General features: G+C 37.3%; 1 protein-coding gene across 6 annotated transcripts in view; it reads left to right on the forward strand.

Moving 5' to 3' along the window:
• The window catches only part of IMMP2L (inner mitochondrial membrane peptidase subunit 2), a 750,329-nt gene that overhangs the window by 525,937 nt on the left and 204,856 nt on the right, over positions 1–19,536 (forward strand). The gene's annotated exons all lie outside the window — the stretch shown is intronic.

The raw sequence follows: 19,536 nt of genomic DNA on the forward strand, positions 1-19,536 counted from the left end.
GATCCTGCGCTGTTCCTCCCGGGGGAGGAAGGGGAGTCTCCCTGGATCTGCCACTTTTGGGTCCCTGCTGGAGGAGCAGTGGCCCGACTGTGCCACAGATCACGGTTTATGGCAACCCCGAGCTGAGAGCCCGCTCCTTGGCTCTGTCTCTGCAGTCGGCTTCCCTGCTCCAATACCTGGGAGCTCTGCCACACTCAGGCACCCCTGGTCTTTCTGTGACCCCAAGGGTCCCGAGACCACACTGTCCCAGTGAGGGTTCCACCCCCCGCTTAGCCACTGGAGCGACGCCCCTCAGCGGAGCTGTCTTCTAAAAGTTCTGATTTTGTGCTCCGTGGCTCTATCACTTGCCAGAAGTGGCTGATGGAGGCCCCCTCCCCTGCCGTCTATCCTCCCGAATATTGCCTCAGATTCACTTCTCCGCACGTCCTACCTTCCAGAAAGTGGTCACTTTTCTGTTCATAGGATTGCTGCTATTCTTTTCTTCGATCTCCTGTTGAGTTCGTACTGTTCAGAATGGTTTGATGGCTATCTAGCTGAATTCCTGGGACCAGATGAAATTTAGGTCTCCTACTCCTCCACCATCTTGCCAGGCCCCTCCAAAGCTTCATTTAATTTTTAAAGTCTTCTCCTAGTGATATAAATGTGTCAAATGGATTTAGATGGTTCAAGTAAATTACCAAAAAAACCCAAAAAACAAAAACCCCACCTTTCTAAAATATGATAAATTATAGCAAGCTCCATAGTGATTAGGAGTTTTATATCTTGTATACAGTTTATGTTTCTATTATGTTTATTTAAATATAATTAATGATTTTGCCATCTGTTTTTACTATGAAGTTCCTTTGGACCAAAAACCTCAGATGGTTGACAGACATCTTAGAATTTTTATACATGAGAGTCTGTGGAAGATATAAAGACGTAGAATTGCACCGAAGCCTGAATTTGACACGCTTCTTTCCAGTTTGCGAACGTTAGCACATACATTCTTTCTGAAACCTCAGGCTTCCAACAACTTCTTAAATAAGTAACAATTATTTCCATAATTTTATAAATGCTTCTCTTTTCAAAGCAGAATAGGATTATTGTTTTCATAGCGTCTGGGTGGGAGTGGTGGAAAACACTAATGGCCTGAAATTTATTCTTATTTAACCAAAGGAAATACTGTTGCTATTAATGTGTTTTTCTAGCTAATGGACCAAATCTGTAAGGCTACAAGTTCCAGCAGAGCTACAAGTGCTTCGCAGTGCGCTTGGAAGTGACAGTGCAAGAAGAGATGATTTCTGACTAATGCCAGGGACTCTGGAGAATAATAAAAAAGCAACTCCCTGATCAGTTATATCGAAGTCATCTACTGTTAACTTCTAGGAGAGATGGAGTATCCTCCTTGTGCTAGAGCAATTTTTACTCCCAGTTTTCATATATATGTCAAAATAATGTTCCTTGTGGTGTGCCATGGGTAGTTGAGCACATTTGTTATTCCAAGATCCAAGGTTTCACATTACTGAATAAATGAAAATGTAATGTGATCCCGGCAAATGCTACCAGTCTGAAAAGGAGAATGGAAGAAGAAACAAACATGGGGGTGTCATCTCAGGCATTTCTGTCCATGGCCTGATTTCCTTTCATTATTTCGTGCCATTTAAAATGAAACCCTTCAAAGAGAGAATAATATGAAGTAAAGCACCTTGGGTTCTGTTGGCCAATTGGATAAGAAATAAATGCAGAAAAATGATGATGAGGGATGTGCAGAGGTTCTGGTGACAAATCACCTTTTGCTTTGAAGTTAGGCAGTGGAGGAGTTCTTGCTTCTAGCAGATGAGAATCTCAGTGAGGGTGTCTGCAACTGCCACTCTCCTGCTAGAACATGGCACTTACAGACGCTACTTTCTTGTGAAACCTCACCAGATGGGACCGAACCTTCCACCCCTACTGTAGAGAACCACCTCCGGTTGGTAGAGAATGGCATTGTGAAAATGTATTTTTGAGCATTTCTTAGGTGTCACAGTACAACCAAGGTTATATGAAGGGTAGATATAAAATGACATTAAACAAAGCTTACCTCTTTGAGCAAAGCTTATGTTTCAAAGCATAAAACAAAAAACATTCTTAACTGTGAATGTTTCATTGAAGAAGCTGGCAGTCCTAATTCCTGTTCCTTTTTTTCACTCAAATAATTGGTCATTCACTAAAGTATATATTTAAAAAGAAGTCAAAAAAGAAAAGTCAAGGTGTTGAAGAAGGGAAAAAACATCAGTAGAACTGCTGAAATCTAAATAAGGTTTGTAGTTTAGTAAATCATGTTGAACCAATGTTAATTTCTTAGTTTTGGTTATATAAGATGTTAACATTAGGGAACTCTGGATGAAAGGTATATGGGCACTCTCCCTACTATTTTTGTAACTCTCTGTAAGTCTGTACTTTTTTGACAAAAACCTCAGACTACACTACTGGGGAACAGGGTGATGTGAGTAAGAACTAAATTAGTGGGATATACCCTGTAATGATAACTTCTTTTTTTAAAAAAACCACGAGTATAATGAGAGCTAGAAGCTTAGGAAAGCACATCACATATGAAAATGTCATTTCAAAAATACAGGATCGCATATGATCAATTTCCAGCATTCAGACCTTCGGATTTACATGACACCTGGCAAGCACCTCAAAAATGGGGGATAAATTACGAGGTACTCCATCTGAATGAAGCAAAAAGCCAAATTACTTCCAAAACCTTTAAAAGAATAGCTCTTCAATTGCCTTTCTATCTCAAAGATACCTGTGAAATGTTTCTGAACCCTCCAGAATAAATGAGCTCCCCTCTCTGTGTGGCCCACATCACTACCACCTTCGGCACTTAACACATCTCACTGTGTTCCTAACTAGGGTGCCTACCCCTCAAGGCAGATACCTACTTATTGTTTATCTTTCCTGACGTCTTAGTTCACAGTAGGTACTTGTAGAATTGTTTTTCTCAAGGAATCAGTGAATTTGATTGGCAGGGCGGGGCGGGGGGACGCGGTGGCATGGGGTACCGTGTACATGGTAAGCCCTTTTCTGTAAGAGCACCTTTGGTTCAGTGTCCTCCCCCGAGTTCAAGTGAGGAACAAGCCATGATAACAACACTTCTCTGAAGCCCTTGCCAGCTTGAGGGTGCTTGAAAATATGCCCTCCCTGCTCTATAGAATTGAATATGAATGAGCCTGAGAACAAGTGGTGCCTTTATGAGAAAAGCCCTGGGTAGCATAGGCTCAGTATATTTGCCGATATGTTCCTTTAAAGTTCCACCTGTGATTTCTAATACTGAAATCCTGGTTACTTGAAGATGTAGGTCAGTTGACTATATCTCACAAATTCTACCCGGCCAATTTCAGTGAGTTGTCATAAGGCAAGTCAATCAAAAATTACCAGTTATCAGTTGATCATTTTAAACATGCTATTGAAAGTAAAAGGGGAAAAAAAATACCACTTGAAAGTAAATATACTGAGCAGAGAAAGTCATGCAGAAGTCAGCCTATGGAAGTGGATCATCCTCGGCCGTCCCCGAATTGGCTTTGGCTTCATCAAAGCATCCTGTTCATGACTTGCATTTAGTACGCAGCGTGGCTGTGTCTGTTCGAAGGTTAGTAAGTTTGACCTAGACTTTCTTGGTGTTCACTCTAATCTACTCAGTTATCTTTGGGGGTTTGTCTGTGTCTCTGGGAAAGATGAAGCACGGACTTCGACTGGCATATTGAGTAGTTGTAAAGATTTGATAAAATGCTAATTGATAATAATGAAAAGATGAGTCACTCTTTTGATAAATATTTATTTACTTGTTCTTTTGAAAATTATTAGGGAAATTCTTTTTTAATGAAAAGAGGAGTGGCTTAGTAAGAAAGAGTCCCGGGAAGAGAGAGATAACAATAAGGATCTTATTTCTTTGGTATTTTTGTAGCTTCCACATCTTAGATTGGAGGATCATGGTGAAAGGCACTAAATTTTATAGCTGTAGGCTCAGGAATCACTGTCAGAGGCCATAAAGATTTCCTTCTCCGAATTATAAGTCTAAATGCAAATCACTCAGGACAGAAGGTCTCCATTTTCTTAAATAACATCCAGAGAACACAGATTTATAATGCTCTTGATAATTTCATAATCTCTGTTTTGAGACACCTAATTGCTCCTGTCTCTTAGCTACATTATCAAACTCATAAGAACTACAGCAAATAGAAGAGAAGAGAAATGCCCGAGGGAGAGCCTTGTACATTTAACACTGGCATATTTAGCTCCTGTTGTTCACTGGTGGCCTCTTGTCTGTGATGTGGTGGATGCTTAGGAGGGGAGCAGAAGGTGAAAAGGTAGGACAGAGGTAGAAGAGGCTTGGCTTTCATTTAAATAACAACAATAAGGACAGCAGCATTCTAGTAGTTACCGAATACTTTCTTGACATGTTTCCCTGTTTTCTAAGTTTGGGTATGATTTCAGTTATATTCTGAAAATTGTTCATTTTACTTATATATTTTTATTTTCACTGATTTCTTGAGATTTAATTTTTTTTTCTTTTGCTAGGCAACTGCACTTTTCTCGTTACTGATTTTTTAAAATATATAATACGTTAAAATGCTTCAGACATTTTTGTTTTTTTTCTGTATTTTTTTATTACGTTATGTTAATCACCATCCATTACATCATTAGTTTTTGATGTAGTGTTCCATGATTCATTGTTTGCGTATAACAACCAGTGCTCCATTCAGTATGTGCCCTCTTTAATACCCATCACCAGGCTAACCCATCCCCCACCCCCCTCCCCTCTAGAACCCTCAGTTTCTCAGAGTCCAGTCTCTTGTGGTTCGTCTCCCCCTCTGATTCCCCCCCCTTCATTTTTCCCTTCCTGCTATCCTCTTTTTTTTTAAACATATAATGTATTATTTTTTAAAAATGTGATAGAATGCAAGATACTCTCTTACCTTGTCTTTGATCTCCCACTTCCTCCCCCTCCTTCCGGAGACTGTATAAATGCATATGCAAGCAAAGAAGTATTCATTTACTTTATACTCGTCCTTCTTCTCTAGTATTTTTAATGGAGGAGCATGGCCTAGGATCAGACTGACTTGGGTTCTCAGTTTCTTCATCTCTAGTATGAGCTAATAATGTCATCTTCACAGAACTGTTAGGATAAATGAGAAAAAGAATGTAAAAAACTTATCACTATTTCTGACATGCAGATAGTGCTCAGTGAGCATGATTATCGTTATTCATAACCTTTGAATGAATGGAGAAGCGTGAAAAGAAAAAAATGTATTCATTTCCAAGGGCTGCCAGAACAAAGTACCACAAACTCCGTGGCTTAAAACAACAGAAATGTCTTCTCTCTCATTTCCTGAAGCCAGAAGTCTGTTTACAGGGCAGTGCTCTTTCCCCGAGGCTCTCGGAGAGATGCTTTGTGCTTTGCTTCTTCCTCTTCTGGTGGTTGACAATGTTCCTAGGCTCCAGGCTGTCTGTATTGATTTAATCTCTGCCTCCCTCCTCACTTGGCCTTCTCTCTTCTCTATGTGTTGTTGCCCTGTACATCCCTTATAAGGACTTGTCATTGGATTTAGGGCCTGCCCAGATAATGGAGGATAATCTCATCTCAAGATCCTTAACTTAATTACATCTGCAAAGACCCTTTTCCCAAATAAGGCCCCCTTTGGGGATTACAGGTAAACAGGATTATAATGTGAATTTATCTTTTGGGTGGGACACCAATCAACCCAACTACAAATGTCTTTTTGTAACTTATTTAATGATTAATTAAATGATACATTTATTATAATAAATTAATAATACACTTATTTGATGATTAATTTAATGATATAAAATGTGTTCTTGAGAACCATGAATGTACTGCAAACTGTAATATTGCAAATATGGAGGCATTAATTGACATTTCATTTTATATCAGTATTACACACAGTAACAATTTACTGGCAACCTATGAAATATAAAATTATCAAATTGATGGTAATAAAATAGGCATAAACTTAGAAAAATGCATTATTTTTGCCAATACAGTTGTCTGGTTTTCCTGCCACCCTTTGGCTCTATCTGTTTGTGTGGGGAAGAGGGCAGGAAATAGAGTCAGAGGTTAAAAAAAAGAATACACCAAGGGGGTTTTAAACCGCTTGAGAACAGAAACTTGGATTGTCTTGTCACATCTTCAAGGATTCACTTTTACTCTCTGTTGTACATTTCCTATCCAATGGGGACCCACCTCCTTTGTACACTAGTAGAATGGCTTATTCATTCTGTGGAGGTGGAAGGTACAGGGGGTACCAGAGGTATTTTCTCTCTGTCTTTTGGGACAAAAAGAGTAGAGAGACTATTAGAGTTTTTGTCTGAAATACATACGACTCTGCTTCAAAGAACCACCATTTCTAAGAGAGAAAACTCTTGATTGCTATACAAAGTTTCAAACAGAGATAACCTATGCTGTAAAATCTTCATTTCATCTGCCAGGATCATCATGGTCACGGCAATGTCCTACAGTTTGTGTATGACCAAATCGTATGGCCAAAACCCTGCTTTCTAAATCTGATTTCTTTTGTAGTTGATTAACTTATAGCAACTCTATACATCCATAAAGTAATCGAGTGCTAGAGACATTGTGATGTTAACCTTTTAATAAACATTTTGTTTTAGTTGGCAGAATGTAAAAAGTATTGGCCATGTTAAACAATTAACCTCTCACTCGCCTTACTAGTCTTTTTAATTCACTACTCCGCTTGTGTATTAGGAATGCTTTAGGAGATGTATGATTTTTCACTAGCAAATAGTTTCCAGTGTATTATTAAACTTTTCACCCTTAAAGCTTTTCTAAATCCTACTCAGGGATATGCTTTCCTCTCTTAATTAACAGAATATTTTCACTGATGAAAATTTGTTTTGTAGATTTTTCAGCAAGGTGAAACTTGGTTCTGTTTGGTATTTGCCCAGCAAGATATACAGTTTATTCTTGGCCCTTCAGTGTTCATGAAATCTCATTGTCACATATAAAGCTGAAGGGCAAGTTCTATGCATGGGGTCTCACCTATTGTCCAATACCCAGTGGTTACTAATCTACCAGGACCTTCGTGGGCAGAAGTGAGACATCTGCTCCCTATTTCCTTCTTATCCATCCCTAAGGAAGACTGCACACGTCTGAGCAATCCTTACTCGGACTTCAGATTTTCTTTGACAACAGTACGTGAAAAACCACAAGTACCCAACTGTACTGCTCCCAGGGTTTTTCCTAACTGTTCTTCACTTTCATACTTTTACCGCGAGATAATCTCAACCTTCCCAAATGTCATTTGCCACCATCTATTCCCTCTCTAGCAATGTCTGTCCTCCTTGCCATTGCTGCACACTAGGACATGTGGTCATTGGATGGATGCGAAGGAGCAGGTTCTCATGGCATGGGTTGGGACAACAGGGCAGAGAAGAGGTGGCTACCTCAATTTTAGAGTGCTTGTAAACCTTGAATAGTGATGTAGGCACAAATAGCAGCTACTTCCCAGAAACTCTCTGGCACTTAGTCAAACTTTTGCTTGCTTTCTTGTTTTTACATGACATTAAAACAAAACAAAACCCAAATACTGAATTGTATAAAGATAAGAGTTTCTCTTCCTACTAAACATGAGGTGAACAATCTTAACATTTAAATGTCTTTTTCTACAATTTTTAATGCTCATAGAAGCATGTATGTCCATGCCTGAATGTATTTGATTTTTTTTTTAAATCCAAAATTTGGATTTTCTTTAACTTGATATTTCCAGTCTGAGATCTGTCATGAGTGTATCTAATTATCTATATCCTCACAAATCTAACTCATTATTTGTCGTCTGTGCCCAGCATCCCACAGTTTAAATGTCTTATAATTTTTAAGCCATTTATTTATTGTTGAATACATATCGTTCATTATTTTTCTGCTATTACAAGTAATGTTGCAGTGCTCATGCTCATACAAGCTTTACAGTTGCCTCTGCTGTACGGAGTCTCACATTCGCTGGGCCCAGAGATTCACACTTCTTAAAATCTAACAGGTCCAGCCAAATTGTATATTTAAAAAAAAGAAGGGGAAGAATCAATGATTTCACCTGCTTTCATATACAGTATACTTGAGAGTTTTTCTCTTTGGTGTGTTTGTATTTTTGTTTCTTGCATTTTAACTGGTTACTGGAAAGGAGTGTATCTGTAAAGACTAGACCTATGCTTTGGGGTATGGATGCCTGACTACTATGTTTAACATTGCATGTACCATGGGAAGCCTTCTAGGAACCCCCTCTACCTCCCAAGAGGAGAAATTTCTCAGTGCATTTACTGTGATTTCAGTAGGGGAAATTATTTTGATACATATTTACTGTCCCATCAAGTCCCTGAAATAAATACGTGAATTTTCCAGGAAATCTTGAATAGAAATTGAAGGATTAGATAGGTTAAAGTAGATAGCAGTAATAATTGTCTCTTCCTTCCTTGATAAATGTGGGTAAAGGTAGAGAAAATATTTTTGCGTGCACTGCCAGAAACAGAGACTGGGGATATTGTGTCAAGGTGGAGAAAGAAAAACATATACAGTTCTGTACAGTGGTATGCCTTTAACCCTGACCCCTAGAGGATTTTTCAAAACTCCCCTCTCAGCCTCTTTTAGCCAACTCGGTGTATTAGGGACACTTGGCATTTACACGTATACTTCTATTTGTACACTTTCTGATGTACTGTTTAAACAAGGACAAGTCATTGAATCTTTATTCTTCTGTTTTCACATCCATGAAGATAGAATAATTTCCACATAATTGAAATTAGACCATGACTGCTAAAATCAAGTTTGCTGATTGCTTAAAAACCCTTGGGGGAAAGGCTATTTTAGCATAAATTAATGCCTTTGATTTACATATTGTAATGTATTTTTAATTTTACTTTTAGAGCTGAATTTGAATTCATGCATTTTTATAACTTCAGTCTTTTAGATTTAAACTTCTTACCGTACATGATATCTTAGGTAAATGGTGGTGAGAAAGCATGCAATTCGTGGTTGAGTAATTTCCTCTTCTGTGGCTGTATGTATATTCTAATTTCTAATTGCTCATATTTATACCTTGTCTTAACCAGTAAAAAGTATTCAAAAATAACTTTTAAAGACATATGTGGAATTATTGATGGTTTATTTGGGTGATATCTTGAAGAAATGCTTAATATATATATACACACACACACAGACACACATTTATATATATATAAGTGTATGTATACATATACAGACACATTTATTTATGTATATACATGTAAGTGATTATGCATATTCATGAACACATAAACATACTTCACATATACTTAAGAGTAAATTATAGTGTTTTTTTCCTAAATATCTTTGATTTTCACACATCCTGCCATCCTCCCATTTGGTACCTTCTAAATTAAATCTCATTAACATGAGCCTGCAGGCAGGATATTGAAATAAAAGCTTCTCCTGAATCAAAAAATATCTTCTTCAATGACTAGGTATAATATTTTGTGTCCCATTTACTAGAATTATGTATTGTCAACCAAAAATAATGAGTGAGAAGAGAAGATTATCATGAGCTCCCTTTGTCAGTGGGATGTCTCCACTTGATGAAGTTACTCATCACCTGGAGCAAATTTGATAGATGAGATTCATCACCTTTCCCCCAAATGTGACCGAGTCTTCTACTTGATATAACAGTCTCCTCATCTCATAGACTTCAAACTATGGAGTCAGCTCTGATGCCCTTTTCTCAGCTCAGTGATTAATCTTAGCTAAAAATGTCAAAGTCTCAGGGATACTTCCTTTCTTTTCACAATTTTGTCTCCCATCAAACTTTTCGGCATTTATAATAATGAATATCTCCCTACTTGTGTATTGTCTACCCTCCGCAGCACTTAGCACTGTGTTTGGGGGCATCATAGGAATTAAGTAAATATATGTTGAATGAGTGGATAAACATTACAAGATTCACTGTAATAGTTTAGTAAAGTACAACTCTCATCAAGTTACTGTGCTGCCTGCAGATTTTCAGATCTCAGATAGCAACAGGGCAAAGACCAAACTCCTCACTGTGGGGTTTAGAGCCATTAAGAGCTTGCTGTCTTTTTAAAATTTTTATCACTACTCTCCTGTGAATGTTCTGTTGCAGTCATGCTAATTTTTAAATTGACCCTAATGTTTTATGCTTCATCCCACGTCTAGCATGCATTGTTCCTTTGCTCTGTGTTTTCATGCCAGATGCCAGGGTTGCTCACTCTAGAATGACCTAACCTGTCCATTCTCCTCTAAGCCCAAGGCTTAACTTCCCATGTTTAAAAGTTCTCTAGCATCTCCTTCCTTGGCACTCCCAAGGAAGTATCACACTCTTCCTTAACAGTGTTACTTTTCTTGAATATTAGGCTTCTTCTCCTAACTTGTGAGATTAAGAATCTCTCTGCTCTTCCTTCTCCCTGGGGATTGAAGATATAGCTTGTTGAACAGAGGGAATGGTATAATCCCTGGGTGTCTGCAGGTAGGGGATGGAGAAGGATGAATGGAGTGGAAGGTTGCTGTTGTAGAACAGCATCAGGGTAGAGGGGAACTCCAGAAGGCCTGGAGGTTGGGGCAGTTCACATTAGGTCCAGATAGTAGCCTCTGAAAGAGAAGGAAGTTCACCAAAATAAAAGGCTCTACAGATGAATGTTTCCTTCTTCAAAATTTTGCTTTAATATAGCCTCCTCGTTCCTGGGCAGAAGTCGAGTAACTTCATGACGTTGTACTCTGACTGCTAATGCATTGGAAGTTTTCTCAAGAACCTTTAGGTGAAAGTCATATAACCTCATTACACCCTATCATGCCTCATAAGGTACTACTTTTAGGGCCATCAATAAGTGAATTTCTGTATAAAATGAACTCATTTCTCTTCTGAGTGAGTATGCAATTATCTCATCTACCTTGACTAAACTATTTATTCAGGCACCTAACCAAGTGAATAAACAAAATCACTGCACTAATATTCTTATTTCTCCCAGCAAAGTGCACCACAGTTTGGTCACTGCTCACGACGTCTCCCTCATTTCATACTACTCTCGCACTCTCTTGGCCTTCCTGCCACTCTGACTTTCTTGGAGTTACTAAAATGCCCAGGATTTCCTCTAGACACAGGACTTTTGCATATGCTCTCAACCTACCTGAAACGCCCTTCTCTCTGCAGTTCTCTTCACTCTTGCAGACTAGGTCAGATTCCCGTTAGAAGTATTTGCGGCTTCGCATACCTTTCAGTTTTAGCACAGCTAAGGTCTTAGCACGTTTGGGTGAGTACGTGATTAATGTCCCTCTTTCCCACTAGATTTGAAGTTCTTTGAAAAGATGGTCTGTATCTATTTTTTGCTCAGTTTTGTATCCCAGCGTGTGGTACCTACAAGGTACTGAGTAAATGTTTATTAAGTGAAGTGAGAATTTAAATTTCACTTGTGAATCCAGTTATTTTACTACTCCATAGATACAGCTTTCTGTAACATTGTTATCCCCGTTCTCTAAGCCCTCTAATACACAAAAAATCCAAATACATGTGAAAAAGCTTTTAAGCGTAAATAGTTGAAAACAGGGCTTTGGTAGTTACATAATCACCTATCTAGCCAAATATTAATTTTTGTCTTTTATACAATAAAGATGGTGTATTGACAGTTTTTGAAAGAGAGGGTACCTTTCTCACTCTGTGTGATTCTGGAAACCTTAAATACATCTTAAGTATCAATATTTGCCTGATTCCAGGGAATACTCTACACAGAAATATCTGAAACATCCTCAAAGCCTTTTACATTTCAATAGAAGGAACATAATGCTTTTACTACTCGACTTTGTTGTACAGAGTTTTCTCAGTAGAGTGAACACTAAATCAGTTATCCAGCAAGTTCATATTAAAGGAAAGATGTTCAAAGAATTATTCCACAAGACTTCTCATACCTGGATCTTCAAAGAATGACTGCATGGTTTAGTGATACTAAACTATAAATAATTTTGAAGGGGAGAGGGAAGTTTGATGGCTTAATAAGAAAGGGGTCAGTTCACTCTGGACACTGCGGTTGCTAGATGCAGAGCTACTGTTTCTAAGGATAAGGCTTTTTCTCCTTTTGTAGCCGATTTTGTGAATTTCTTAGAAATATCTGCTTTGACTTTCTTACTACTTTCCTGAGGATACCCATAAACCAAAACAGAGGTAATGTTTGAATGCAGCTGCATAGAAGAGAGCACACATGATCAACCTCCTCCCTCTCCCTCGTGAGCCACATCCAATCAAGAAGCAGCTGCTGTCAGTTCTGCCACTGGAGCCTCTTGACTCTTAACTACCTCTCCATCCTGGGGGTGTCCATGTTCAGCACCAATAACCTAAGCATTCTCCCACTTTGGGGTTTGCTCCCCCTCCACCCCTTAGCCCCTCCCTCTCACTGTTGGCATTGTTCCTTCTGAAATACAACTCTGATTGCTCTATCATTTAAAACCTTTAAATGGCCCATAACAACAACAACAACAACAACAAATTAATATAAAAATTGTATTACATGGCAGCACTGTTCAAAGCACTTTACATATATTAAGTCATGATCGTGTCCTGGGACAGTAAATCTAGAAATTGTTACTTGTTATCACTTTCATATATAATAAAGTTGATGTTGATTGAGTACCTGTTTGGACCAGCACATATTTTACAATATTAACTCATCTAATCCTAACAACACCTCATGAGTAACAAATTTTATTTATTTTTTAATTGTGGAAACTGACTCACTAAATAAGGGTTAAGTAACTTGCCCAAGGTGACATGGCTAATAAGTGCAGAGACAGCATTCAAACCCAGGCAGACAAGCTGCAGAGTCCATGTTCCGAAGCCCCGATCAGACAGACCACCTTTCCAAATAAGCTCCCTGATTTGAGCATCTCTCTCACAGTGCTCATTGGCTTTTCTTTCCAACCACAGTTCTTGTTGGCGTTGCATTCTCCTGTCTTCTATTCTGTCACACTGAACCAAACAGATGCTCTTGTAAACGAATCCTTCTCCTGGACCACCTTGATTCACTCAAGCTCTTCGTTGCTTCTGTAAAACATTTGTCTGAGGTTATGACCTAGCATGTTCACAGCTGAAACATTACACCCTAGTAATACTGTGGATTCTTGTTCCCACCCGCTAAAATGTGCAGCCTAAAGAAATCAGTTGTGGTGATTCCCAGACATATTTATGCTAGTTGTACCTACTATGGTACACTTTTACTTGAATTATTATACGAATTGATGAAATATGAATAAGAAAAAAAAGTCAAATGTCTTGAAAGACAAATGTACAATGAGTTTTCTTTTTTAAATAGCTATCATGTGTGGTCAGACAACTGTGAACGCCTGGGAAAAATTTGTAAAAGCCTAGAACTCTTTATTCAGATTTTGTCACAAATATCATTTTTAAGTTTTCATTCCAACATAAAGAAGCTAAAACTGGGAATTCTAAACAGTGTTGTATGAATACAGTTTAGAAAAGACTTATCAGAGCTTCAACTTCCGAGCTTCAACCCAAAGAGAAGGACTTCTTATCTCAAGAGATTGAATTAATTGAGCATTATATGTTTCATAATACAATGATATAATTAAGAAATGAATGTGTGAGGGGTGCTTGGATGGCTCAGTCGGTTAAGTGTCTACCTCTTGATTTTGGCTCAGGTCATGATCTCAGGGTCGTGCGATGGGGCCGCGTGTGGGGCTCTTCACCGGGTGTGGAGCCTGCTTAATATTCTCTCTCTCCCTGTCCCTCAGCCCATCCTGCACTCGCAGGGGATCTCTCTCTCTCTCTAAAAAAAAAAAAAAAAGTGTAATTAATGTATGATTTTTTTAGGATAATTCCATGCCTTGCCAACTTAAAAAAATATCAATCTGACAAATATCAATCTGGATTGTGTTGGACAAGAGGATTTCTAATGTCTTTGAAATATGACACTATACTTACCTTCACACCGACATCCTAGCCAAACCACAGAACTCAGGGTTCTTCCAGTATTTACCTATGAGACACTTTCTGATGTCTCATTTTCTGCCTTTGAACGTGCTTCCCTTTTGCCTAAAATGCCTTTCCCTAACCTTCTTTTTGCTAACTGATTCATCTGTTGGTTTTAGATATTACCTAGTCTGCAATATCTTCCCAGACATTTCAAGATGGGCTGTATATTCCTCTAAATATCTATTAGGAACAACTACCCAGACAAAATATATTATAATTAAAAATTTGGAGGAAATGAATGTATTCAGCCTTTTTTTACTTTTTTTTTTCCCTTATGGGGAAGACATGATAGGACAGTTTTTAAAAATAAAGAAAAGTAATAATTAAAATTTTCTGATCCCAATATTCTATCCAAAACAAATCTACAGGGCAATCACAGATGTGACCATGACTTAAAGATTAAAATATTATGGTGCTGAGGATAGAACCCATATGACAAAGGAATCATGCAAAATTTTGACTTGAGAATGATGAGCTCCAAAACATTTTTTTTAAGGTATTGTGGTCAGTCTGATTATTTGTAAAAGGGAAAGCTGTTAGTAATAGTTGTGCAACTGCAAAGCAGGTTACAAAATATGATACATAACTAACTATCAGTAAACAGCAAAGTAGGGTTTAGGTGGATGTAGTGGTTTCCATGGTAAGCCTACTTCATCTAATCAAAGTGATATTTTGTAATCATGAAGAGGATATAATTATAAGCATTTATTATCTAAGTGGGATGATTTTTGATAAGGGTGAAACAGGATTGCTTTTATTAGAATGAGATAGAAATACAATCAGAAGATATGAAGATTATGTTAATTATGTGGATCTGGTGCTTAAGAGAGAACATATGCTTCTCTTGGACTCATTTTCATTGGTGAATAGCCATTTAACCTACGATATGCTAGAGCTGTGAAGCTGAAGTACTTAAGTGTCGTGCTTCCCTGGCGATCTGTCTATATAGCAAGCCCCCCAAACAAGGGGGTGAGATGAACGCAATTAGGTCTCAATAAGAACCATCACCTCAAAGTGAAGTGGCCGCACGTCATGTACACTGAAATATTGTCTCTATAATCAGTAGGAGCCTGGTATGTGCAGAAAGCAAGGACTCCACTATGGAGGAGATTAGTGGATTTGAATGTATCTGGAAGAATGGTTTTCATTGGCAGCTGAACATTCAGCTGTGTCCATTTTGCCCTGGGCTGCTAGTCCTATGAAGATAATTTTGTGTGACAAGGTCTTGTCACTTTTTATTAACACCCTTCAAGTGTCCCCCATTGCCTACTTCTTAGATTGATACTTAAGTTTCTCTACAGTCAGTTCATCCCCATCTTACCATGTACATTTGCTAGCTTCCACTAAACTGCATTCCAACCTAACCAAAGAATTCAGGGTTTTTCTAACATGAATCCTTGATACACTTTATCATCTACATGCTTTTAGTCACATTTTATACCGCTCATGCCCATATTCATATTTTTCTAATTTCCCAGATCAGGATCAGCTCAGTCAGAATTAATCTTTTTCTTAAAGGAGGGTACAGTAGTCATTAAGTGCACAGGCTTTGTGTATCTGGGTTCAAATCCTTTACTATTTTCTTTATTTGACAAAGCCTACATTACTGTCATTTACTATACTACCTGGTCCATAATAAGTACTCAGTAAATAGTACTTTATCATCATCATCTTCATTATATCTCACATCCAGCATTTATCATGTTCTGCTTTGTGTTGTAATTTCTATGTACATCATCCTTTGCTCTATATTATGTTTCTTGATGTCAGAGGCTTTGCCATACTTAACTTTCTAATCTTCCTGAACACACTTTGATCAAATTAGTTTACAAAGTCCATAAAATGAATCCATTCAGATGCTGATGCCAATTATCTAATTCTATACTTTATACATTTTGAGTTATTTTAGTTTGTAATTATAAATTAATTACATTTCTATAAACTATAAGCCATTAATTTTTTTTTCAATGATTCCTTTTACTATCTGGTATGTTACTGAAGCAATTTCCTATCTAAAAATCTAAGGCAAAATGATCTTCACTTATCAAGATGGCAACCGATAGCCTTCTTAAATAATTACCTTATATTCAATACCTATACATATGTTTGATTCAAATTCCCTAAAAAAATTAACTTGTAAATGAAGCTTCCATCAATGTGAGTAAAATGCCCATAAGGAAGACAATAATGAGAAGCTTTAAAATTTGGTATTCATCATTTTGATTTTTAAAGATCAATTATCACAAACTAAGTCAATTACTGTTGAGAAACTCATCTCTCCAGGTCTCAAATTTCTTATCTGTAAAATGACTGTGTTGGGGAGCCTGGGTGGCTCAGTTGGATAAGCGACTGCTTCGGCTCAGGTCATGATCCTGGAGTCCCGGGATCGAGTCCCGCATCGGGATCCCTGCTCGGCGGGGAGTCTGCTTCTCCCTCTGACCCTCCCCCCCTCTCATGTGCTCTCTCTCTCTCTCTCAAATAAATAAATAAAATCTAAAAAAAAAAATAAAAAAAATAAAATGACTGTGTTGTTTGAAGGTATAAAATCCTTTTCAGTTCAAGATACTATATGATGCTATTGTCAAAAATGAGGAAGAGAGTGACCTTATTTTTTTATAGTATTATAAAGAGGGCTACTACCAGAATTCGCACTCATCCATTTAGTCAATATATACTTATTGAGCACCTATCAAGAATACAGACAGGCACTTCCTAATTCCTAACTTTAGGAATTAGGAAGACAGTGTTGAACAAGACATTTAAAGTCTCTGCCTCCTTAGAATTTACAGTCAAGTCCAGAAGATAGACAAAAATCAAGTAAACCATGAGACAGATTATAAAGCCAGGGAACAGATAGTGCTATGAAGAAAAGTACGCTAAGGGGTAGAGGGTGACGAGGAGCTATTTAGATACAAGAATTAAACAGGAACACAGAATGCAAAGAACATTTCGTGCAGAGGATAGCAAGTGCAGAAAAGGGCCAGAGTCAAGAGGTCTCATGGTGTGTTGAAGGAACATCGAAGAGGCTAGTGTGGATGAGGTAAAATGAGCAAGAGGAGTTGAGGCTGAAGGTGTAGTGAAGGAACAGATCCTGTAAAGCAGTGATTCCCAGAGGGGTCAGTTTTGTGCCCCCACACCCATCCTGGAGATATTTGGCAATGCTTGGTGACGTTTTTGGTTGTCAAAACTGCGAAGGGGTTGCTATTGCTATTGACATCTAGTGAACAGGAGCCAGGGTTGTTACCTAACATCCTAAATTACACAGGATAGCTCCTCTTGACTAAGAATTTTCTGGCTCAACCTATCTAGAGTGCCAAGACTGGGAATCTTGGATGTAAGGGCTTGTAGGTTCACAGTAAGCAATTTGGATTTTATTCTGTGTGATGGGAAGCCATTGGAAACTTTTCAACAGGGCAGGAGTATGACACGATTAGACTTGTGTGGCAAATGACTAAAAATAGTGGAAAATAGAGACCTAAAAACCAGCGAGAAAGTGACTGCAGGAGTCCAGGAAGGAGATTAGCTATGGGTTTTCTCTCTGGTTTCAAGTTTCACATGGTGATTTATATTATTTAAAATTTTACTTTAAGAAGACAGCTGTTTGTCTACATAGCAGAATATCTAGAAGATGTGACTGTGGAGGACTGACTCCTCAATTTATATGACACAGCAATATGAGCAATCACATCTTTTCAAGATTCATGTTATCCACATGAATCTGATTTCTTACAAGTCAGACATTCCCCATTACAAACTCAGTGGATATAGAAGTCTATTTTATGCTTTTTAGTATTATTCTGGGTTATGTTAGAAGTTTAATAAGTTCTCATTAAAAGTGACTTCCTGTTCTTCCTATCTGAATTAAACAGTCCCTGAATTTTGTCTTCCATAATGGAAAAGTCAGGCTTACGCTCAAGAGCACATTTCTTGGAAGCTGAGAGGATTGCTCTCTACTTACTTGAGGCTTAGGTCATTGATGGCAAATATTCAAGGATAAGTATGAAACAAAATATCCCAGGAAGCTTTAGATAAGCTTTATGTTTACAACAAAACAACTCGGCATGCAGGCATTCTGATCCATAATTTCATTCATGCTCTGTAGTCCAGAGTCTTCACTGGTCAGGACTGTGCCACCACGTCATAGTCCTATGTAGAGGGAAAGAAAAACATCTTTTCTGACTTTCAAGCAATTCACTCACATGTTTACATGGCATTCTGGTATTCCAGACATTATAATATGGTTTTATAATACAGATTCATGTAGGCTGAAACAAGTAGGGCTTGAATTAACAAGATCTCCTATTCGGTACTTCCTAAAACCTATATTATTCATGTTTATATTTTATGAAGAGTAATCTGTAGCTGTCAAATGTGTAATCTAGTATCGTGACTTTTACGAAGTCATTATATTTTCTCTCTCTAATACTATTTGTTTGAATAAAACTGTTAAATAAAGATATATTAAGGAATATTTGGTTGGAAGAAATGATTGATGATTAAATGAATCCCTGCTGACATTAATTAGGTAGCTCTACTATTTTACAATATTGGTCATGTAAAAAGAAGGGTCTCAATTCAAATTTAACCAAATTCCAATTGCTTCTCGTGATGTAGTCGTATTTAGAAATGTTATTGGTGTGTAATTAAAACTTAAAAAAATGGTGATTTAAAAATTACTAGTAATCAATTACTAGTGATTTAAAAATTAATTACTAGTAATTAATCCAAAGGCTCATTAATTTTGTTTGTAGGAAGTAAATAAAATAGCATACATTCCTTTTAATGTTAAAAGGAATATTCAGGCTGCAAGACTGAGATCAGAGCAAACAGATGGAAAATTGTTCATATTTCCTCCAATATCTAAGGACCTTACATTAAAAAGCACTGAAATGTGTTTTTCCCCCTGTATAAATAGCATGTGGGAAAAACCTACTAAAGTAAATGATGAATGATACAGACCCAGGAAATTATTTTGAGAGAGGACTTTGTAAACAAGTGCAACAATACCATTTATAATAAATACTGATTTTTTGAAAAAATAAAACTATACATTACAAACCCACTATTTTATTTAAATTGGTTTGCTAAGAAGCTTTACATGGAATAATGATATCAGTCACTATTGGTACTCCTGATAAGATCCAGTTTACCAGTAGGTAAACTGATTATGGTGTTTAAACCTTTGGCATTTCATGGTTTTATCATTTTAGCAAAAACTAATTTGAAATATATGCAAGTTAGTTACATTCTTACCTTTGCTATGTGAAATTATCTTTTCTATATTCAAATAACTTATATAAATGTTTATAATTATGCTGTAACTCAATAATACATTTATCTACTTAAAAATTTTGACTTAATATGATCTAAGATAAGTTAATACTGTATGTATTATAATAGCATTTGGAATAGAAGAATAAGAAGAAATTAAGGAGAATAAGAGAAAAAATTAATAATAATATCTTTAGAATGAAATAATTTAAATATGTTTAACTTTCCATCCTACTGTAATGAC

Source organism: Leptonychotes weddellii, chromosome 12, assembly GCF_054177405.1.
Source record: "Leptonychotes weddellii isolate Sample4059 chromosome 12, ASM5417740v2, whole genome shotgun sequence".
Lineage (NCBI taxonomy): Eukaryota > Metazoa > Chordata > Mammalia > Carnivora > Phocidae > Leptonychotes > Leptonychotes weddellii.